This window comes from Neolamprologus brichardi, chromosome 11, assembly GCF_056152115.1.
Source record: "Neolamprologus brichardi isolate AB-2024 chromosome 11, ASM5615211v1, whole genome shotgun sequence".
Taxonomy (NCBI): domain Eukaryota; kingdom Metazoa; phylum Chordata; class Actinopteri; order Cichliformes; family Cichlidae; genus Neolamprologus; species Neolamprologus brichardi.
This window is the reverse complement of record NC_142114.1, coordinates 27,525,432-27,549,401: the sequence shown is the minus strand read 5'-3', so window position 1 is coordinate 27,549,401 and position 23,970 is coordinate 27,525,432. Positions and strand designations below refer to the sequence as shown.

Genomic DNA, 23,970 nt, shown 5'->3' with positions numbered 1-23,970 from the left:
AAAGCAGTCTTCATTGCCACATCTCTCATTTCCCTCTCTCAACATTTAGCTTTCAGCAGTCTTCCCATATGTGCTAAAACTTTACCTCCACTGCAAGTTAGACCAAAATATTAGATGAGCTAATCTCTGTTGACATTGTCAACAAAAACCCCGAACAGGCTGATGTTAAGCTATTGTCATTATTTTGTCATTATTTCTCAAACCAGTCCCTGCTGGCCGAACTGCCAAAACATCACACGAGTTAATCTGTTGGTATTGTCAATAAAGGCCTGATCTGGTGTTTTTACCGAAACATTAAGGTGACCCAATAATAAGATCCTCACTCTGACTTCATGAGAAAAAGGTCATTTTAATGATGGACACACCCACACGTGGTGTGAGGGGTGGCGTATCTGACTCTCCATCTTTAGATCCTAGAAAGAGCCAGATGGGGGAGTGTGTGAGGCAAAGTTCAGCGTTGAGAATACATGGGGAAATAGATCTTACACATTAAATGAAAGCATGGGGACACTTGTTTCATAAAAAACGTGCTCTTCTTCACACTCAACATAAGGTGTGGCTTTGTCATCAGGCCAGTGTGTACATCAAAGAGAAAGGAAGAAGCACGCCTGTCCAGGCTGTGCAAGAACAAAAACAGGAAACCAACAGAAAACAGGAAGTGTGTGTACCTATCACATCGACAGAAGATCGTGGAGGTCAGGTGTGCATGAACATAACACTGCATGCTGACTTACGATGTGTTTGCAGGGTTGATAAAGCTCAAAAAAAAAAAAAAAGACTGCAAATCGTCTCACACAAAGCTGCTGTTTCATAAACAATGCATCCCGGCAGTTGTAAGCATCTCAGCTTAGCCAGTGACGGCAGTCGGAGAAGCCCGACAAAGAAAATGGTTCTAAATTTACATAAAGTGCTTCTTTTAGGCAGGGAAAGACCTGGAGGTCTTTAAAATAAAGCCAAACCTGGAACCGATCAAAAAAACCAATCAAGGAAGAAGTGATGCATCACAGTTACACCTCTCATTCACCCCCCTGGTTGTGAAACTAAATCATTGTTCCACCCACCTTTGTGGGGTCAAAAGTTTGTTCATTTGAAAATACATTTGTGTCCAAAAGGACTGCATTAGGAATTCATAGCAGGAGGCCATCAAAGAGGCTTTTAACGGAAAAAAATAAATGCAACGCGAAACTCACCTTTCGGACCTGAGATGGAACGTCTTGCAATATTGACACCTAGTTAGTGTGAGGTGTACGTTTTGAGGAGGCGGTTGCATTTTAAAAGGGTCCCACGTCTTGTGTGGTTTTTTTAACAGGAAGTAGAAGAGTTGTCGAAAATGCTGATATGCGACCCCAGCGTGTTTGAATTCACGTGCGGAGGTTGTCACTCAAAGATTCAGCAATCAATTCTTATCTCAACCAGTCTCTGGTTTGCAGTGAGCTGCCAACACTTGCATTAAACCCAGCTGTGGTGTGCAGTGTGGTTAAAGGACCCAAACTGTGGAGTAAATACTATTTATACATCAGAGATTCATATTATTCAGCAACAAGACTTCCACCAAGACATAAAAGTCACGAATGGATTATTTGTAAGTTTACCACATCATAGATACATGAATGTAAAGGACATTTGACTTTATTTTTCATGAATAGAAATAATAATCATGAATATCGTGTGTGTGTGCATGCATGTGCCTCCTTTTCAGGTTCTCTGTGCATATGAACTAACATGAATCTGACAGGCTGGAGCCCCCCTACACCCACACCTTCTCTTCAGCAGATTGCTTTGCATCACCTCGGCTTGCACAGCATTGCTACTCAACGTTCTGCACGTTGACATGTTTTCCACGTTTGACATGTTTTACATGATGTTCACGGCAGCGGCTCCCGTTCCTCTCTCTTTCCTTTTTTTTTTTTAACCATTTTTTTCCTCTTCCTTGGCCGTCGTTAGCAGCATCCGGAAAACAGGAGCGATGGTGAAAGCGAGCCATTGTCGGCAAATGCTCTTTTCTATCTGGCATGACGCAAGCAGCCGCAGTCATTTCCACTGTGATTGTCGGGCACCATCAGAGAGCATCGATAACCCCTGCCAGGCCTTGGCACCGCCAACAGGTGCCGGCACTGCCAGCTAGGTTGGCACCGACGTGGCTGTGAAAACCCTCTGACATCCAGAAGGGCACAGATTTGCACTGAATGCACCACTGAATCAACACTGCTGATTATCAATTAACATATACCGTTTTGTATCACACAGAAAAGAGGGAAAAATGGGTTTTGAAACACAGAAAGCCGTTTTAAAAATACTAGCTGTGCGGCGTTATAATCATGTGCTGAATGCAGATTTAGCTCTGTTCAAGGTGGGTTTTTACAAGCCTTGTGTGGCTTTGTGTCGGGGAGATGCATGTACACAAGTGTAATTGTTCAGGCAGGATTTTGTGCCTGATGGCTACATTTGTAAAGAAATCATGAAAAATGACATGACAGACTGGATGCTAAAGAGACACCTCATATTTAAATAATATTAAAATATATTTCACCCTCAGTGTGTGCATTATCACAGGTACCGCGTGTGTTTTTTTCCCCATAACACACTTATCAGTGGTATCATATCTGGCCCGCTGCTTTTTAAACCACACAACATGAAGAAATGAAGTATTATGTGCCTTTCATATAAAAGGACACTAATAATTGGCACACAAAAGGGGGAGAAAAGGCTGAAAATGAATAAGAAAATATATGATTGTTGGCTCAGCATCGAGAGGCGTCTTTATTTAGTGTGTCAGCGCCATCACTTACTCTACGTAGGTGTTGTGATGTCTTCATGCTCACCACTTGTGATGCTTCTAATGGGAATTAATGCGATTATTTGGTTACTAATACAAATTAGTCTGCGGATCCAGTCTGAGCAAACACACAGACGCAGCATGGGGGGTTAGCGCTGTCACCGGTTCGACTTTGAGCTCTTTCTGCAAGTGTCTCGCGCAACAAAAAACACACACACACGCACGTAAACATAATAGTATTATTAGAGGCTGAAGAGGATTTAATAATCTGTCGAGGAAACGTGTCAAAACACGCCCGCATCAGTGTGGGTGCGCAGACGAACCTCAAAAATATGTCATGTGCAGAGGAAAAAAAAGAAAACAAGGGTGTTGTACAGTAGATGCCGTGCAAAACCAAGAAGCAGTTAAATGAGTAGCAAGAAAAAAAAGAAAGCCACAAAAATAAAGCGAACCTCTTTTCTAAACAAGAGCACAGCACTCGGTGCAGAATTGATTTTTCTGTCGTGAATGAATTCAGGAAAAAGGGAGGCGTTTGACTTGTTTAGTGCCACTGACATTTCTTTGACGGTGTGTGGGCAAATAAGTTTCAAAAGGCGCTACAGACTCCACTAACCCAACCCAGAATATTACACTTTCTCAACAATACAAGCGCAACGTGTCATCGTTTGGTTCGATGCTGTCTCAGAGGTGCTCGTTGTTTTCTCAGAAATGTTTTTTTAAGAGTGACCGGTTTCACCCTCGGTCTGTGTGTGTGTGTGTGTTCGCTGTCGCAGGTACTGCTTGCGTTTTCCTGTTGCTCGCGTTCAGCTCTGTACAGAGCTCAGCTTTGAGGTGGTTTATTAATATTTACATGCAAGACGTAAAGAGCTACTTACACAGCTGCTGCGAGGTGACCGCAAAAAGACAAACTACTCCGCCGCGAGTATATCGTTCGGCTCGAATTAGTTCCGTGTTTTAAATTAGCTTCTCGTACGAGGAGTGTGGCTTTCAATTAGCGGCGGGAGAAGGTGATTTCTACGTTTCTCATATGTCCGCACTTTGGTGTGGGAGGAGGCAGAAAAGAGAGAAAGAAAGAACAAGGGGGATGTAATGAACTGAGAGTCGGCTCCTAAGTACTTAATTGTTTTATAATCACATGAAGTCGACAGAAATAGAAGCAGAGCAAGTGGTCTCCACCTCGGGCCTGCTGACAGGAAGGCCTAACGCCAGTTCCCCTCAGAGGGTCTCGGGCGTCGCTGCAGACAGCAGACCCCACGAGGATTTCCTCCCTCCCCATTTCGGATACGCAGACAGCTCGACCGCTGCACTCCCACCTCTTGTTTTCAGGTTAAAACTCTCCCCGCCCAGCAGCCGCCCCCACGGCGTGTGGTGTACACTGTACACTGTGCAGCTCCCACACAGATGCACGCCACACAGACAGACACATGTACATCCGCTCAGCGGTGGCGAGCGTGTTTCCGCGCCGTTTATAACGAGGCCCCTCTGCCCTGGAAGTTCGTGCCTTTTGCCCGAACCCGTGACCCCCGCCATCGGGATAATATTGGCTGTAATGACCGGCGAGCAGCGCCGTGTCGGTTCAAGCCCATGTCAGGCCTCCTCGAGGGAATCTGCGCTAACGATTCAAAGCCAACATCCCCGCCCAGGCGCGCCCAGAGGACCCTTCACCGCCTTGTTTATCACCCCCCCCCCCCCCTCCCTCTCTTGCGCCTCTGTGCCTTTATCGAATTATAAAACCAATTAGTCATAGAACAATCAACAGGCATCAGAGGCAGGGCCTCTGTTTGGAGAAATTACTTTTCTGTCACTGCGTGCTGGACGGCGGTCGTCACATGATCAAATAATTAAACTCTAATTTCTGCCTCGTGGACGGCAAAAAATAAACAATTAATAGAGTTAGAGAGACACGGGTGTTAGTGTGCGAGAGGCAGAGAGACATACTGAAGACGGCTTTGTGAGAGAGGGCACGCTGAAGGGGCGAGAAAGGTTGTCGTGGCCCGCTGGGTTTTTCCTGAAGTGGGTGAGAGGCGGTGAAGGGCACAGTTCCCCTGGCCTTGTGGGGAGTGTTAAGGAAATGAGGGCAGGTGACGGGATGGTGTTACTCGCCTCGGTGTGCAAGAAGTGAGGCTGCAGCGAGTTGAAGGGAAAAAAGATGGCGAGCAAGCGTGTAAGGAAAACGGCGCTTAATATTCAGGCTTAGGCAGAAGTGTTGAATGAGAAGCACAGACTTAAAGATGTGTTTCTTTATCTACATATTTTTCTTTGCATATTTAATCCCTTGTCAAAGGATGCATCATCCAACCACTGACGAACAAAACAGTTGATAAGGCAAATGTGTGTGTGTGTGTGTGTGTGTGTGTGTGTGTGTGTGTGTGAGACAGAGAGTACAGTATCTGTTGAAATTGTTTCATTGGGGTATGTGGGTGGGTATTAACAACCTGATCTTAGCGGGATGCGCTTTCCTCTAAATCGCTGTTTTTTTTTCCTCCCTCTGAACAAAGGATTCAGGAAAACCTACACAGATCGGATGAAGACAAGCATCGAATGAAAGACAATGAGGTTTTTTTTTCCCCTCTTGAGAAAAAAAAACATACGATTAGACCGGTAATAATATGATTTGAATCATGAAAACTTGAATGTGTTTGCGTCTGTAATTTATATTTGATACAGGAGCATGAAGCACAATAAAGAGCAAGAACACCCCCCAACTCCCAAAAAAAAAAAAAAATCTAACATAAGAGGGATGTCATTTCATAAAAGCGTGACAAAACCAATGTGACGGACTTCGGATATTTTTTTTTATGTCCCAGGGAGGACACGCCAAGCCATTCAGCGAGGACCCAAAAACAATATGATGCTTTTATCACTAAGCCAAGGAATCTGGATCAACAGTATGCAAAGCATATGCCAAAATAAATGCAGTTGAACATGCTGGGACAACATACCCCCCCACTCCTCTTTCTTTCTTATAGGGAACTTTCCAGATAATGACAAAATGAGCTGTAACTCCTGAATCACACACACTAAAAGCATGCACCCAGGGTGGTATGTCTGCAACTGACAGGGGGGGGCTTTGTTACATTTTTGAGCCCTGGAATGCAGCAGTCATTATTAACTCACCAGCGTTTTCTTATTCCACACTAGTTGTAACACGCCACCAAAAAAGAAAAAAGGGGGAGAAAAAAGAGGGAATCATTGTTATCTTTCTCCTCTATTAGCAATCATAACAGAGCTATTTCATACAGAGGAGGCATGGCGGGGAGTGTGGAGGGATGGAATCCCCGAAGAGCCACACATTAAAAAACGAGACAGGCCTCTTATTTACTGGCGACAGTCTAATAAATACATTTGCTGGCAGCTAAACAGGTATTTACTCTGCTCCCTACCACAGGTATAATTTCACTGTTTGCTGAGCTGTTATTTTGCTACAGCGATAATTATCGAGGTGGTAAAGAAAGACGATTAATGGTTTTAGCCTGAGATATCAGCCTCAGCAAAGTGAGGAACAGCCCAGCTCTAAACTCCCAGCGAATACTCAGCGAGTGAGGTGGTGGTGGTGGTGTTGGGGGGGGGTTTAATAAACAGCATCTTTTGCTGGAGGAATTCAAACAACAACCACGACACACAGCCGACACAGCAAAGCTTATGGAGACGTATAGGAGTGTCTGTTGAGTGTTTAGGGACGGCTACTTTCCCTGAACTTTTATTTCTAATTTTACTGAAAGCAATGATGATTGAGAGCATAATTCAATTTTAAAGCAAAGTGATGAAGCATTCCTAATATAATTTGAGTGCAGACTGCACAGCAAAAACAACCAAAAATCACAACCTGTGCTCTCCGATGTCCACGCTAATTGGTGTCTCGGGGTCACCGGACAAACTTTCTGCTCCCGCTCACTTCTGACAACCTGCCCTTTGGAGTCTGTGAACCTGACACGGCAATTTACGCTTAACTAACACCACCTCCACCTGAGAGATAAGATTTCATTTGTCATCCCGCCAGCCCTAAGAAACCCTTTGACCTGACGACCTGAAAGTGACGATTAAAAGAGATGTGATGCAGAAGCGTCACTGGGATTTAAAAGCAAAAGACGGTGAGAAAGCCCTGAGTGTTTGTGCACACTACACGCTGATTTCCTGCTATTACAACACTACTACAGTACAGTAAATGCCGCGTGCACTAGTTTCGATTAGTCGTAATGAAAACAAAACTAAGCTCTGAGGGGAAAAATCTGAGTATAACAAGGTTAAACCTGTAACTTAAAAGAAGAAGGGTGAGTATATTTAAATGTCTTCTCAGATCGCAGGTTTATTGTAAATCACGGTAGGGTTATTGTAAGAACTGGGAACACATTCAGAGGATTTCATTAGGCACTAATAAGCTGTAACAGATGTTTAAGCTTTACTGCTGGATCTGTGTGACCCAGCAGCGTGAAGCAACGCTGACATCTTCACACTCTGATTCTTATCCTTCCTGCTAAACTAGAACGAGTGGAGAAATTTTGCCAAACATATCGACACGGTGTCGTATGTACACAAACATTTTTTTGTGCCACTTTCACAACCGCAAGCTGATAAGGAGTGGTTGTAATGAAGGCGAGGAGTAATACCGAGAAGTTTTGCTTCAACGCTCGCAAACTGCCGTTGAGGCTTTCTTCTGCTTGTCTGAGGACTTTTACAAGAAGTGACACATGGCAGCCCGAGACAGGAAAAAGGCTGTTTGTCATTGCTGTCTAAGGCACTGACCAGATAAGCCACAGAACCTTGAACTGCCACAGATCTGCAAAGATAAAAGGGAGAAAAATCACCGGTGTTGTGCCATAACCTGCTTTTTCCCATGCAGCAGTGCCACTCTTGACCTTGTAATTTGCACGTGCGTGAGCAACGCGCATGACCTGACTACAGCAGCGACACGGTAAACAACCGGTGACACCGTGAAGTAATTATTATTTTTCAGAAAGCTATCAGATCGAGTCTCTGAAATGCAAAACGCCGCCAGATTATTATTATTTTGTATAAAATTAATTTCTCTGCACAATTGTCACAAACGAGCACCCCTGTGCCACATCTTGCTCGTGCCTTAAACGCAAACTCTACTCTGTCTTACATGTGTGTATTTATGCTGATATCTATATATAAATAATCTCGAATATCTGAGCGAAAGCCACTGGCCTTGCTGCTGTGTGAAATGTCAGCTATTTTTCAAAAGGAACAGACAGAGAGTGAAACCTTTAAAAACCTGTAAACCACAGAAGATCGGTGCCCACGCATTTTGAGCACACTAATACATCTTCTCATAACTGCTCCCTGTTTGCTATCTCTTTATCTAACACACACACATAAACACACACACACACACAGGTCTGGTTGTACCTGAAATTACTTTATCAGCACTGTGACAAAAGCCATAAGGCAGACCAAAACAGCATTACCACGCCGACTCTGTCATCACATCCTTCTGACTGCCTCACCCCAAGTCAAGCAGAAAGAAAGCAATAAAGTCACTTAATGTTTGTTTCCTTCTGAGTCTCTCACACCTTTTTTTTTTTTTGTATACCTTGTTGGGCTCAGTCAGTGTGTTTTTTTAAGAGTTACACAAAATGTTTCATGTCACAGCAGTAAAAATGTTGAAGCAAGTTGACACGTAATTAAATGGTAAGTATGTGGAGGAAATAAATGACGTGGCTCTAATGGCCTAATAAAAAGTAGTAAAAGTAGATGGGCAGTTGGGCTGCAGTAGATTCACTTCTAATAGACGTGTCAGCTGTTTGATAGCACGCACTTCATTATATGTAAGAGAGGAAGGCCTGATTTTGAAGTCTAGTGTTTTCTACAAGATTCACGACTCCACGGAAAACTAAGCAACTTTCTGTGACACGGTCAGGCCAGGAGCAGCTGGCGATGGCTGCATCACTTCTCCTCCTCCTCTGCTGCGCCGCAGAGTAAGTTGTTAAATGAATTAGAGGAGATGGGTGCACTTAACCCCGCGAATATCACGAGTGCTTTGCTTATTTGTGCAGAAACGACACGGGCCCGTTTAAATTTAGAAAGTTCTGAATGCGTGCGTTCAGGTTCGGCGTCACCGCGCACGATCTCGATTTTAATTTTATTTATTTTATTTAAAAAATCTCTCTGAAATATTAAATTCTTACAGCCACTTTTGGTCTGCGGGTTTTAAGTGATTTGGAAGATGAAGGTCTGCAAAATTGCTTTTAATTCATTTAGAGTATCTCACTCTTCTAATTCCAAGGAGACCCACTTTTTTTTAATGTGACACGCAATAAAAATGTGATTTCAAACCCGTGCAGATGCTCTAATAAAGAGGCATGTGACAGAATGACAGCGGACAGCGATCACTTGAGCAGAAACAGTTTAGAGTAAGAGACCGTACCTTTAGAGTCAGCAGTCGCCCGACCTCTTGTTTTCCATCAAAAGTTGAACAATCTCTTGTCACTGCTCCACGGCGAGAGATCCAAAAATAGGCGACTGCTCTGTGGGAGGAAGAACTGCTTTTTTTTTTGAAAAAAAAGAAAAAAAAGTCAAAAGTCCTACGGATGAGGAGGAGGAGGAGGGGGTCGTCAAGTAGAAACCGCACTGGCGGAGGTTGGAGTGAAGTTGGGGAGCGCACACGGCTGATGGAGCGCAGAAACGCGAGCAACCGTGCGCTGCGGGCAGCGGGGGTGAAGAAGAGGAGAGTAGAGTAGCGGCATGTGAGGAGGGCTGCTTTGAGAGGGTGGCAGGTAAATGAACCGCCCCTCCCCGTTTCTGATGCTCAAATCGATGATTTGCCAGCTGTGGCGCAGCTTGTCTCATTGCCCCACTTTGGTTTTTACAGCCGCTCCTCTCCGACGCGCCGCTCTCCGGGGACAGAGAGAGAGCGAGAGAGAGAGCGAGAGAGAGAGAAGTCACTGCCAGGAGAGCTCTCACACTCATTCATTTTCATATTTACACGCCACATGTTTGCATGTCAAGAAGAAGAAGAAGGGAGGAAAAAAAAAAGTCTGGTAAATAGTAAAAGTGCGCGCAGCGGCGTGCGTTTTGCTCCGAAGCGACTCAAAGCCTGTTGTTTTAATAGCGGAGGGCAACCTGCCAGCTTTCCCTCCCCGCACACCTGAGCCGAGCATGAAACCGTACTGCCCGGTGCAGCCTGGTATACATCACATGCTCGTATCGACATAAAGAGCTGTTTATTAAAGCAGATGGGTTGATTTGTCTGAAAGCCGCCAAAATATAGGAAACAAGGAAGGGGGGAAAAAAAGTTTTCAAGAATAATTAAGTTTGAACAATGCTGGTTGAAAGGCGTGTTAATGCTGCAGTCTGTTCTTCTGCTGTGTTTGCCGAAAGCTATTTTTCCAATTAATTTCGCCAATTTAAACAAGGCTTTTAGTGGGAAATAATTATTATTCCGACTATTCGGCAGTGAACATTTTTAATGCATCATTACTGAACCACACTCACTTTTATTTTATCAACGCAAGCTGTTGCTGTGTGCTTTTTTTTTGCGCTTATAACTTAACTGCGGACATCACGCAGACACAGATCCACCAACCCAAGTCAACACAGGCCTGTTTAAATAAAAAATAAAAAATATACTAAATGACTGCAAATTTGTAAAACCAGCATAGAGAGAGGATCATTTCATTTTATTTGTTGTCTTGGATATTTTTTAAGAACACAGTAAGAAGCTGAATTAGCCGAGACACTGAGGATGCTGACAGAGAAAGAAGAAGAGAGAGAAAAACTTTTATTTTCCGCCCTGATAGCGTCTAAATATATTTGTGATATTTTAATTGATTTTCATATACTGAGTGCTGTATTTACGTGAAAAAAACACAATATAGAGAGATATAGGTCGCTTTTTCTGCTGAAGTCTGAAAATAGATGGGAAACATCTGTAAATGTGGTAAATTCAATTTAATAGTCTTAATGAAGTACACTTAGTAAAGGAAATTATTTTTATACGTCTACATGTTGTGCTTGAACGTCCCCAACAATATCCTTCAGCATCAGAAAAAAGATGAAAGAGTTTAATGCAAAAATAATTGATTATATTTGACTTTATTTGTGCCCATCGTGTATGTGCATGAGCTGCTGCTGAGCATGTGGATGTGACACTATAATGTGAGTGTGTTTTATACTGTGTGTGTGTGTGTGTGTGCATCACAGATTGTGGTTTGCAAGAATTTTTTTTTTTTAATTTGTGTCATGTGTTTGAACTTTCTTGCACCTTGCACATTTATACACATTTGTCACATGCACGCCTTTGTTTGTTTGCCTGCGTGTGTGAAATGATTGACAGTTTGCATCTGCACAGGCTAACTGCTATGCACTAGCAGGTGTGCAGGAGCCCACAGGTAATGCAGCTGTTTACTTACAATACGAGCGTGTTTCTTTGGCTGGATTTAGCATAATAACACACTGATCCATTTACATTTACACTTAATTTACAAACCCCCGTGAAAATAGAATTAGTGAGGGGAGGGAAAGGAGCTAAAAGAAACTGAGCAACAGAAGGTGAGATGAAGATAGAGTTAGTCTTAAAAAAAAATCTGAATGTTTCTCTTGTTGTCCACACTGAACATAAAGGACTGGAGTCATTATTGTAAGCTCATATATGAAAATACTTCTCAGAAAAGTTCATTTGTTGTGGTTTTGGGACTCCACAAAAGTTTCATTATGAAGTATCTGAGATCTGCATTTAAAAAAAAAAAAACAGGGAGGAAAAAAAAATCACACACACACTCTCTCACAGATACACACAATCTCTGCATATGATTCACAACAGCTCTCTCCCGGGAGATTGAATGGGAATTGAAAAGTTCCAGTAAAGAGATTCAAATTTGCTTTTTGCATAATTATAAATTCATGCTAAGTTGGGGATGTTTTCATCATTACGGACAACAGCTGGTGATTTCAATGCAGCCTCTGTTTTATTCAACAATTCATGTTGCTGCCTCCCTGAGCCCACATGTGCTGCAGTTGTTACTTTAACCACAAGGGGGACCAGTGAGTTTCATGTTAAACAGGGTAGAGCAAGAGGAGAGGAGGTCAGCAAATGATGGCCCCTCTTTATAAGACTCTTTTCATTCTTTGGCTTTAATATGCTGGCATCCAGCAGCTTGTACCAGTATTTCTGAGAGTAAAAAAAACAGCAAACCCTGACCTCTGGATTCAAACACAAAGAACATTAGTGCAGCAGCGATGTGCGAGAGCTGTTCCAAAACATTAATACAAATTGTTAATGTGCATCTATGTTGCTGAAGCATGAGTAGGGCACATATAAAGCACAAAGAGAGGCAAGCAAATCAAAGCAGACCTTGAGCTGAGACATTTCAATCGTCTGCACTAAAAAAAAATGTCTCTGAAAACAATAAACCGCACTTGCAAAATTACAAGGGTTATACACCCCAGAATTAATCTTTCCAACCCATAACTAAATAGAGAGACACTGTTGCGTCTCCATCAAGTGGGTATATTTTAATTACAGGCTATTGACTACTCAAAGTAATTTGTCTCAGAAAGATGCCCAAGAGCTATAAGACAGACGTCTCGTCTAAATCAGGAATGCTCAGCCACTTTGTGTGCGGGTGTGTTTTCTTTTTTAAGCTCTGGTTTTGTGGTTAGCCTTTGTAACTTTCCTCAATAGATCTTTTATAATCTTTCACCTTTTAAAGATTAACAAGGATTCCTGTCTACCTATGACTTGTCTACCTGGCTTCATCCAAGGGTAAACACCGGCTTCCCACATTCTCTCCTCCTCTGATCTCCTCGGCAGGAATGGAAATGGAAGTGCAGATTTCTCCTCGCTTTTCTTTACGGCGTCTCTTCGCATTTTGAGAGAGGAGTATACTTCACAAGCTCACCTCTCAAATGAAACACTATTAATCCTCATTTGCGTGCTGCCAACGAGGACAGTGGAGATGAGAACCAATCAGAACAACAAAAGCTGACCCGCAGCAGCGACTCCAAAGCGCACACGCCTACAGCTGTTAATGGGATGTCAGTCAGCTGGGCGAAAGAAAACAGCCCAGAAGAGTAATTACTTTCCGGTGTGAACTCTCCCGTCAGATGTGGCAGCTTAATGTCACTTAGTACATTACTGCACGTGGAGAGCGTCAGTCGAACATTGGTGGCAGCTGCCCAGATGTTAGAGGACTCTGTGATCACAAATTTTCTTCAGGTATGCTCGTTTTTCTGTGTAACACATTAAGATCTTGCGTCACTTATGCAGTGAGGGGCACAGTGGGATCTCTTGTCCTTGAGCATCCTGGTAATGTGAACATCATGAAACCAGCGATCTCCAGCCCTGCAGTGTTAAACTCTTGACCTCAAACTGATCCCAGGATCACGGAGGATCATTAGGAGGATTTCTTTAAAGCTTAATTGAGCAAAAAGTTTTGAGTTTTAAATTTATATCACATTGTGTCTGTTGATCCCCAGAGAAAATGAAGTAGTTTGGATCATCGGGAACACCTGTGACTTTAGTGGTTGTCAAAAAAAAAGACTGTGTTCTTTGTCCCTTGTTTCTTTTTTTTCTCTTATCCACAGTCTTTGTGCTGATAATGGTGACGCATCAGCTTCACTACCTGATTAGTGTCAGGGAAAAGTATGTTTATTGTCAGTGGGAAACTCCTGTCTCCTCAGTCTGATGTTTGATGGGCTCATCCATCCCACCCTCCTCCCTAACTTACTCTGGGTGCCTACTGACTTTCTCCTTTTCCTGGAGGGTTTTGTCTCTCTATTTCAAGCGACGTTGTTTTTAAACACTTTGTTGCCTTTCTTGTTGGAGGAAAACTTTAATCAGAAGAGTCTGAAAGTCCAAGAATTCTATTTACAAAAATCCAACGCAGCATTAAAGAGCGGCTCTCGGTTGGTGGCAGTGTGCATATGAAATTACGATGTACGATTGTAGCTCTTTGTCATATTTTGGATGTCGTCGGGTTGTTCGTAGCTCTTTCAGAGACATTTCTGCTCTAAACGTGTCACACGGTTTCACTTTGATAATCTCTGAATTGTTCAACAGCTGAAAAAAGAATCAAAGATTAAAGGAAAGTAGAAAATTGGATATATTTCAGTCTTTCACTCTGATACATATCAGTGCTCTGAACTAACTGTTTAAAAAGGACACACATTAAACTCACCTACCTAATAGTGCGTAACCCTCCCCAGGACCTCTGGAGTGTCCTGTAGCATTTGTCTCTAGAACACCAGAGCCTTTGGGTGGGGCTGCAGATGTTGATCAGATTGGATTTCATGAATAGTCGACCCACTGAGGGAGGCTAATGTCGTTGGGAAGTGCCATTACCACGAGGCATGTGTGTCTGCAGTGTGCAATGTTTAAATGAGTGACAACCAGAGATGGGCAGTAACGCGTCTGTAATCCGATTACTTTTTCAAGTAACGAGAAAAGTAAGGGATTACTATTGCAAAAACGGTAATTAGATTACCGTTACTTTCCCGTAGGAACGCTGCGTTACTGCGTTACTAAAACCATGATTTTTTCGCGAGAATGTCTCATGACAGCGACGTAAGTGAGTGCGACGTTCGTGACAACAGCTGTGTGCAGATCAACAATGGATCATATATCGAGTGCGGGAGAGAATGTGAGCATTTAAAGCGTGGAAGTACTGACCTTACTTTAAGTTTGATTCCATAAAAAGTGACAAAAACATTAGTGTCCGTTGTGCGTGGGAAGAAAACTTATTTTTACAGCGAAAAAAACCCCTAAACTTCCAAACAAGCACCAAGTAGCTACGACGTAATGGGAAACTCACAGAGAAACTCGTGGATTCTTCCACTGACCGCTGCACACCTGCACCAGGGTAAACCTCCGCCTACCCCACTCCTGCTTTACAGGTGAAAATAGAGCAAAAGGACCGCTAGTCTTTGATGTTATTTATTTTCTGCTGTGTTTTACTTGCATCTATTTGAAAGAGTGAGTGTAAACACACAAAATATTTTATTTTATGTGCTGGAATGTGCAGAAAATGGGTTTAAATGTTAAACAAATTTCTTCCAGTCAGAGAATGTTGCATATAATTAAATTTTTGCTTGATGCATAAAGTTAAAAGATTAAAACGAATAAAACAAGTTTTAAAAACAGACTTTTCCATTTGATTACATTTTGTATGATGGATTATGTAGAAAAAGTAGAATTGGGCTGAAAGATCTATCACTTTATCACCTATTCAGGTTGTAAATCGTGTTTTTAAAAAGTAACTAAGTAATTAATTACTTTTGAAAATAAGTAATCAGTAAAGTAACGGGATTACTTTTTGGGGGAAGTAATCAGTAATTAGTTACTGATTACTTTTTTCAAGTAACTTGACCAACACTGGTGACAACTAACAAATTAAAGTCCACACAATGACACAACACAGTGTTATCAGTGTCATGCAGTTCACCTGGGACCGTAAGTATGAATCATTCAAATATTTGTGTGTGTTCATATATGTAGAAAACAATGTCAAAGTGAAATGAGCACTTTGAATGGAATATTTCTACAGTGTAGTACTGTTGCTCTGAGATCTGGCTTATTATCACTTATGTGTAGACGACATCATGCCTTTCATGGGAATTCACAGTTTTATAAAATATGCTTTTAATGCAGCTGGAATATATAAAATGACCATATTGTCTCTGTCAAAGGAACAAAGAAACACCAGGTGTTAAGAACATCTGGTAAAGGGTCGGTTAAAGTGTCTATATGTTGCAAAAAAGCAGTCGTGTAATTATATATCTTAATATTACACATTATTTAGGATGATACCACCCGCAAACAGTTGGATTTTCTGTCAGAGAAAGGAGGCTAAAGAGCATGTGTGTTGTTAAAAAGTTACACGTTCCTCTGGCATCCATCCACGCAACATTTAACCCGTAGCTTGGTCGTGTCAAGTCTGCAAACACGGCTGGATGTCGGGCATGTCAACCAGCACAGAGCTAGGGGAACTACAGCGTCTAGGCCTCTGTGTTTGACATGCATCTCAGAGCAGCGCTGCCGTCACAGTGAGACACCCTATCTCCTGGAGAGTCTATTAGCTGTGCTTAATTAAACAAATGTGATTAGACTGATCCAAACTCACACAACTGAATCCCCGGTAAGAAGTCAACCATGAGAGGAGGCTGCGGAGAGAAAGTCGAGTCACGCATGGCTCAGCTTTATTAATAGCGCCTATTACACACTAACGCACAGCCGTGCAAGCTGCAGAGTTAACGTGTGAGTAATGTGTGCGGGCAGCGACGTTTTCGGGTCCACTTCTGAAGTTTGTCAATCAGAGTTTAGTGCTGACGTACAAAGAGAAAACGAAAGTCGGAGTATCGGGATAAGGTGATAACTAATAAGAGATTGATTACTGGTAATTTAGTGCAAACTACGTGGGAGGGATTTAGCCACGGCTGTCTGCTGTAACTGGGTGGAAAGCAACAGGGAAATTTTCACTAACTTGAAAAAGATGAATCATTGACAGAGACAGAAAGATGAGAGAGAAACCAAGGTAACTCCATGTGCTAATATTTTAGGGGGATTTTAACTGTGAGTCATTTCAATTCACCGTCAAGCGTAAGCTGTTTCTGTCAAGAAATATTATTTGCTACTCAGTAGGTTTTTAGTTGAGGAAAGAAGTAGCAGAAAGATGCGGAGTTGCAGAAACTCAGTTAAAGTTTGAACTCTCTCTGCCCTTGCATCTCCTCAATTTGATTGTGCACTCATTAGTCAATCACAGACAACCTAGACATGCAGGGCAGCGCTGCTTAAAACAATGGTCTGTCTATGTCTGAGTGAACCGAGGGCTTCTAATGAGCCACTGCAGGTAATATGGCTCTGATATCTAACTGGGTGGATGCCAGTTCAAATAATGAGGCCTCCGGTAGTTTCTTAAAAAGTTCACAAAGTTTAGTTCAATTAAATGACTCCTTTCAAACCGTCGTCTTTCAAAAATAGCAGAGTTCCCGTAGTCGAATTTTTTCCACGGGCTTCTCGGGTCAGGCAGTTTCAAAACGGTAAATTCATCTACACACCGTCTTTAAAACAACAACTGTGTCATATATTTCCTTTCATTTATTATTTGTGTCGTGCGCTACATTTTGTCACTCAAGGGATCCGAGAACAACCAATTCGGTACGTTCAGGAAGCATCAAGGTGCTAAACTCCTCCTCCTCATGAATAGTGTTTCTCTAACATGAAGTGGTGTGTTTGGAGGGATATTTGACACCCAGAGGAACTGTGTTTGGGCTGGATTGGTGACTCAGTACCAATATTTTTACATCTTGCTATCTCATATTTATAATTTTATAATATAAAATGCTTTCTGGCAGAAGTGACCCTTGGTAAGGTTACTTACCAAAGTTTAACCTCAGTATCTTCATGACTTGGTTCCTTTTTTCAAAACTTGCTAACTGTAGATATGAACTGGTCTTTATATCAAAAACAACATACTGCTTTCCTCTATCTCAGCTTCTTCAATATGCAATCAAATCAGAGTAGGTGGATAGTAGCAACCTAGCATATGTTACAGGTACGGTAGCCTGCAGAATACACAACACCAGCGGAAAACACGAAACGCCAATAGTTTGATGTGGAGAGTTTAGTGTCATCCGAGGGGGTAAAAGCTGATTAGGAATTATTTGCATCATGACAAAAATTAATCTGATGTCTGGGTGGAATTTTGGCAGCGTCATGTAGCAGGCTGCAGAAACCATACTGGTGAAACGTGAACAAAAAGAGCATGGGGGCTTATACCGTAACAACCTGTGAGCCTAGTTTACCTGCTTCAGTAAAAATGTTGGACATCATGATATTTCTTTATCTGAAGAAAAACAAGGACAGCAACAACAAAAAATAAATACACAAAAGTGGGATTTCTATTTTTTTTGTGTGTGAACTAATATTTACTAACACAATTGTGAAAAAGTTGAGACGCTGTGCAGAATGTTATTCACGATAACACACAGAAAACATCAAATGTCTGAAGAGAGAAAATGCACCATTTGAAGAAAAATATTAGCACATTTTGAATTTGATGCAGCAAAGGTGGAGCAGCGTATTACGACTGATTACGGTAACTGGCAACAGGTCTGTAAAACGATTGGGGTGTATAAAGGAAACTTTAGAAGTTCACTAATCTGTAGCAAAGCTGCGTCCACAAATTGTGGAAGAGTTTCAGAATAATTTTCCCTCAATTTAAAATGACAAAGTCTTTTAATATTTAATAATTTAAACGTTTGGAGAATCTGAAGAAATCTCTGTGCGCAAGGCTGAAAATCAGTATTGGATCCCTCTGATCTTTGGGCCCTCAGGCATGATTCTGTGATGGAAATCATGCACTGCATGAGCTCAGGAAACCTCCCAGAAATCACTGTCTTTACTGTGCTTTCCACAAATGCAGGTTAGAGCTGCAGCCGACCCAAAGCTCATTTAAAAGGGAATGAAGCAAAGTGGGAAACTGTTCTGATGTCAACATGTGAAACATGGGCGCTGCACCGTCTGGACTAAAGAGAGAGGACCCATTGATAATCATCAATCATATCACAACAGGGAGAGATACGATGTGTTTCTCAATTATTTGTCCCTCTCCTGCAGTTATTGCCCTTTTTAACAGTAGACTCTTATCCAATAAATCATTCAGCCTTAACAATTTTGTCAGCTCTCAAAAGTTGGATGTTTTCTTTGTCCCTGAGATCTGGCTCAAACTTGGTGGCTGTTGTGTTCCCAGAGGTGCTCGTCAGCTCTTTCAAATTATTGAAGGAAACATCCAACCCGGTTACAACCACAGCACTGAAACAGCATATTGAACATTACTAATGATATCCTTATGAGCTTATGAACTTTAGTCCACTTTAGTCCTGCTCGACTGATCTGCAGCCTTTGATACTGTTGATCATGCTGCTGCTATTAGCCGACTACAAAACTGCTTTGTCATCACGGGTACTGCTCTCAAATGGTTATCTTCATACTTATCAAACAGACACTTCAGAGTTCATATTAATCTATGAATGTCCTCATTTGCACCGCTCATATGTGGAGTGCCCCAGGGCTCAGTCCTTGGACCAGTTCTGTTTTCTTTAGAAATGTTGCCTCTGGACCAACTAATCAATGGTTTTAATGGAACCACTATGCAGCTGATACACAGTTATATTTTTTTATGTGAAGCCCAACAGCCTCTCCTGCTTCAATAAGTGTTTCTCTGATATTAGTAATCGGATGTATCTTAATTTCCTCTTAATTCTAGTAAAACTGAGGTTCTAGTGCTAAGCTGAGGCAGTTTCTCTAAGGAAGTTAGTCAAGCACATCAGCCCCCTCAGCAATAACCTCGAATCATCGGCTAAAAACCTTGGCATCACTTTTGAGCAGCATCTGAATTTTGGAGCTCTTATCTTAAAGGTTACCCAGTCTAGTTTCTTTAATCTGAGACATTCTGCAAAAATCAAACCTTCTCTGTCAGTCAATCATCTTGAACTGCCCCTTACTCTGACTTTAATAGCAGAGGTTATTGTGCTTTTGAGGTTGTAATGCCCAAACTGTGGAACAGCCTTCCTCAGGCTGACTCTGTTATGTTTTTTAAGCCAATGCTGAAAACTCAGTTTTTCAGGTTCGCATTTCCTTAAACTGTTGCCTTTCGTTTGTTGCCAAAGTTTGAAACCACACATGCAGGTATGTGTTCATGTTGGAGTGAATGTCCATCAGTATGGCTGAATATGTGTGTGATTATGTGTCTGTATGTTTTAACCCTTTAAGACCTACCATAGAACCAAGTCCGCCAGAGCTTATATTATATTTTTGCATGCTGTAGTGCCATTTCAAATTGCTATACATCAAAACAACCATTACAGCCTACATTTTAATAATATGTCTGCATTAAGTGCATAGTAATTACATAAATTGCAAAAAAGTGCAATGAACTACAAAAAAATTGAAAATCGTTTTTGTTTTTTTAACATATATTTCTAGTTAGAGAAATCTACGAGGCTTATCCCTCAAAACTGTAAATACAAAAAAGTTGCACAAAATAGTTTCCCACCACAGGAAATTTATTATGAGTGTCTTCATAGTTTTATTTTTGAAATACACCAATTTTTATATACTGCAGGAAAAACGAAAATAAATATTATAGTGCAAATTTGCAAAAAAGCAGCATATGCATCAAAATAAGCTATTTCCAGCAGTGCAATATGAGTCCTAAGCATCCCAGAAACGACACAGAAAGTCATAAAGTCAAACATAACTTTTAAAAACACCAGTATAGGCTCATGAGGCCCTGATAGTAAAAAACTACATTTCCGCGAAAACGACGTCACTTCCGGTTTCACGTGGTTGCAGAGCTACCAGGATTTAAAAGTAGTTGCGCAAAACGGAGCGTGCCCGCTCTGACCGGTTTTAAAGGGTTAACATGTACACTTATGTTCAGTTTGTGGCTTTTTAAAAAACAAACAAACTGTGAAGCATTTTGTCACTCTGTGCTTTGAAAGGTGCTGTATAAATAAAGTTATTATTATTATAAGATCATCATCTTCTATTAAAATGTTGTGTTCATTTAAGGCAATTTTAAAGGTAAAACTATAGATATATTTTTCTAAGCTGATATGGCTCGTGTGACACTATATAAATATTACATTTTGTTTGGTTGCTCTCCTGCCTACAGTCATTTTCCTACAAAGATTAAGAGAAGACTCCCTTCTATATCGGCAAAGAAGCAAACAGGAGGGATGGAGGAAGTATTTACTCTACTTTGTTTTGTTCAAGAACAATGTCATGGTACTCTACATAATTACATAGGGCAGGTAGGCATGATGAATCCATGGCAACATGTACAGTTCGTCGACGCCAGGGAACACCTGTAATGATGTGAAAGAGAGCATTTGTGTGTGTGTGTGTGTGCGTTTGAGAGTGTGATTTAAAGAACATTACAAACACAGCGTTAGTTTAAGCTTCACTGGAGACATGAAAACAATGAAGTAGCAAGAATGATTCAATTAACTTTTTGTCCAAGCGAGCGCTACTTTAAAGCCACGGGAATGTTAAACTGCAGTGCGGCGAATGCGTTAGCTGCACTGTATTTATTAATTATCAAAACAGATCTATTGTGATTCATACCAACCACATAAATATGTGTTGAAGCCCGTTCTCACTCCCGAGGCGTAACATGCCGACGTTTTGTCACGTCCCGCGGCGTTCCTGAGGAACGCGAAAGGAGACCTTCGGCGTTCTTATGGTACGTGGCGGGTTATGGCTGAAATCCAGTGCAATGACGCTCCCGCGGTAATAGACGTTCCAGCCCTGTATTCCAGCCCTAAACCTAACCTTATCCCTAGCCCTAACCATAACCTTTTTCCTGACCTTAACCAAGACTTTAATTATGTTAAATAGCGTGTTTCTAAGCGATTTGAAGAAAAAGAGCGAACATGTGTAGATTGAGTCCATAAGGTTCTCGTATTTCCTCATTTTTCCGAGGTCGTCATTCAGGAACGTGGTGGGTAGCCGAAAACGTAATATGTTGACGATTTGTCACCTAGCGTAAAATGTTACGCTTTGGGAGTGAGAACGTGTTGGCTCAAGAAAGGTGGTCTGCTGCTAATAATAAATTAGCAATACACAATTTCTCTATGACTTGATGGTATTTATATATAGTGATTTTAAGAGCAAGATAAAGAGATTCAACAAAGTTTTGGTGACCTCAAAGGATTTGAATGAGCTCTGGCAAAACTTTCTCCGCTTGTCTTCATTAACATGGAACACAGAGGCAGGTTTATCTTGTAAGGGGGCTATATCTGTACTCAACCATTCATCCAGGCCTGCAACGCCATTTTGTACTACATCCATCACATCACCATTAAGAATTGGAATGCCTTTAAGCCTCTTATGCACATTTCCATTTTAGCCACCATGGCTTTTTTGATACCACTGCAACCAGAGGAATCTCTAATTCTGCATAATTTGTCAGCAAAGCTTGGCTAACCTAATTGTGTTCTTAATGTCTGGAGCTGTTTAAGTAAAGACACCACCAGCTGTGCGAGGTTAAGAATTTATGGTAAGTTATTGTTTTGTGACTGAGTTGTAATGGCACCTGTGCAGGAATTCAAGTCCAATTTAATACCCACTGTTGAAATCGCTTCATTTCTGTTAGCGAGGCCGTGAACAAACCTACAGCACTGTTGCACGGAATGTGACGGGAAGCGGTGGAACAAACGCTAAAAATGTAACCGTTTACAAGCTTAAAGCCTACAATAAAAGTTAATGCAAAAGAGCAGTTCAAAATGAGCACTGAGCTGCAGGATCTGATGTCACCCCATAACAGCGAGGTAAATTGAGTTTAAGATGAGTTTAAGATCGAACATGTCTTAGTATGTTTTTATGCCAGTGAAGCCCTTTGAACCTTTACATGTGATATTAGACTAGACAAATCAAATTGAAATGAATTCTATGAACGTCTCATGTTTACAGCAACAGAAAAAAAGAAAGCTGCAGCATTTCTAGAAATCATGAAGTTGTTACTCAAAAAGGAATCCACAAACCTACATCTCGCATGAAACTCACATGAAACTCACATGAAACTACTCTTAACTAGGTTTGAGCTTTTTTTTCCTTTCTTCTTTTTGAAGTAATGAAGTTATGGTTTCAGAACATTGTTGCTGAGTTTTTCAAATGTGTTCTTCTGGCATTTGGCGGTCACCAAGTTTCGCTGAATTCAAGAAAATGCTGAGCTGAACCTGGGAAAGTTTGGGCATAAACTGCACCTCTAAGTCCATTATTTAGCTGCAGCTTTAAGCATAAAAATAATACTTGTAATAATAGTAATAGTAATCTTATCCCTCTGTTCAGCACTTTGGCTGCCACTTGATGTCTTTTAAATGTGCTATATAAATAAAGCTGACTTGACTTGACTCCTTTATATTACTTTTCGAGTAGTGATTTAAAGGTGGATGCTGAGTTTGCTAACCTCAGTTCCTCTGCTAAACCGCTAACAGAAAACGCCCAATTTCCTTCAGTAATGAGATGGTGCCGGGAGCAGTTTGGAGAATCTGACCCAGTCGGCATCTCGGTTCATAAAGAGTGACTAAATCTATAATGTAGTTAGTAAGTAGGGAGTAAGGCCACGTAAGGCCTGAAAGGTAATTAATAAAAGTTTAAAATCAATTTGAGGAAGCCAGTGTGGAGGCAATTTGTTAAGTCTGACAGCTGATTTTTATATGAGATGAAGGCCGATTGGGACTTCTGGCTGAAGTTCAAGGAGAGAAGTTCACAGCAGACTTAAAGTGTGATGAGATGAAAGCATGGAAAGCAAGCTTGGTCCTTTTTTAATACTACATAGTGACTTTCATTAGGCTGTTTATACCTGGTAAATGTTTAGCTTGCATACAAAAGAAGCGCCTAGTCTATGAATCACAGTTTTTGAAGCCTCAACCACAATATGGTTGTTAATTTTAGAAGTTTGGGCTGGCTTTAACCTCTAAACCAAAGGTAAATGCACACTCATGAAGTAGCGAGTTATAAGGTAGGCCTGCTTATTAAAATCCATCCTACGGCTCCTACAGATGGTTTTTACCAGCTTTGAGGTACTTCGTGTTGCTCAAGTCTGTACACAGACATATATGTAAACATATCATGTTATAGTTTTTATGTTTATTATATCACGGTACATAGTGAGATGGCAAAATGAATAGTGCGTCTGATATCGTGTTGGTGTTGTTCCTGCGTTATCATAAAAATGTAAGTTCAGAATCAACATTGCAACTTATTGATCATGTTGTTTTCATGCCACAGTTGGAGGGAAAAAAGGCATTTTCGTTATTAATTTATTTAATGTAACAAATGTATTATCACATGAGGTCTATCGTTAGCCAAATTAAGGTTATTCGTGTCGGTTTGCTTATGATAGTTTTTAATAGCATTAGCTAACTTCTTGGCTAATCTCTTTAACAAGCTCTTCCACAGCCACAGAAGACATAAGTCATTAGATGAGGGTGGGAAGTCCTGATGATGCCAAGCAAACTGATTTTTAATATGTAAAATTTGTGCTAATTCAACCGGCAAAAAAATACTTGAAAGGAATCACCCAGAAAATGTCAAAGGAGTCAAGTTTTCTAACTGCACATGGAAGCACTTCTCCGTTTTTAAGTGTACGTGGAAGTGTCAGCAGATCATCCATCAATCCACAGACATCTCCATACGCTGTAATGCATCACTTCACTCCTAACAATCACTC

The 23,970-nt window shown here is 41.3% G+C and overlaps 1 protein-coding gene across 1 annotated transcript in view; it reads right to left on the bottom strand.

The window, feature by feature from the left end:
• satb1b (SATB homeobox 1b) overlaps nucleotides 1-9,438 on the bottom strand; it is a 57,049-nt gene extending 47,611 nt beyond the window's left edge. The window contains exon 1 of the mRNA XM_087848465.1: nucleotides 9,165-9,438. The gene's annotated coding sequence lies outside the window, so the exon portion shown is untranslated. The remainder of the gene's footprint in view (nucleotides 1-9,164) is intronic.
• Between the last annotated feature and the right edge of the window lie 14,532 nt (nucleotides 9,439-23,970).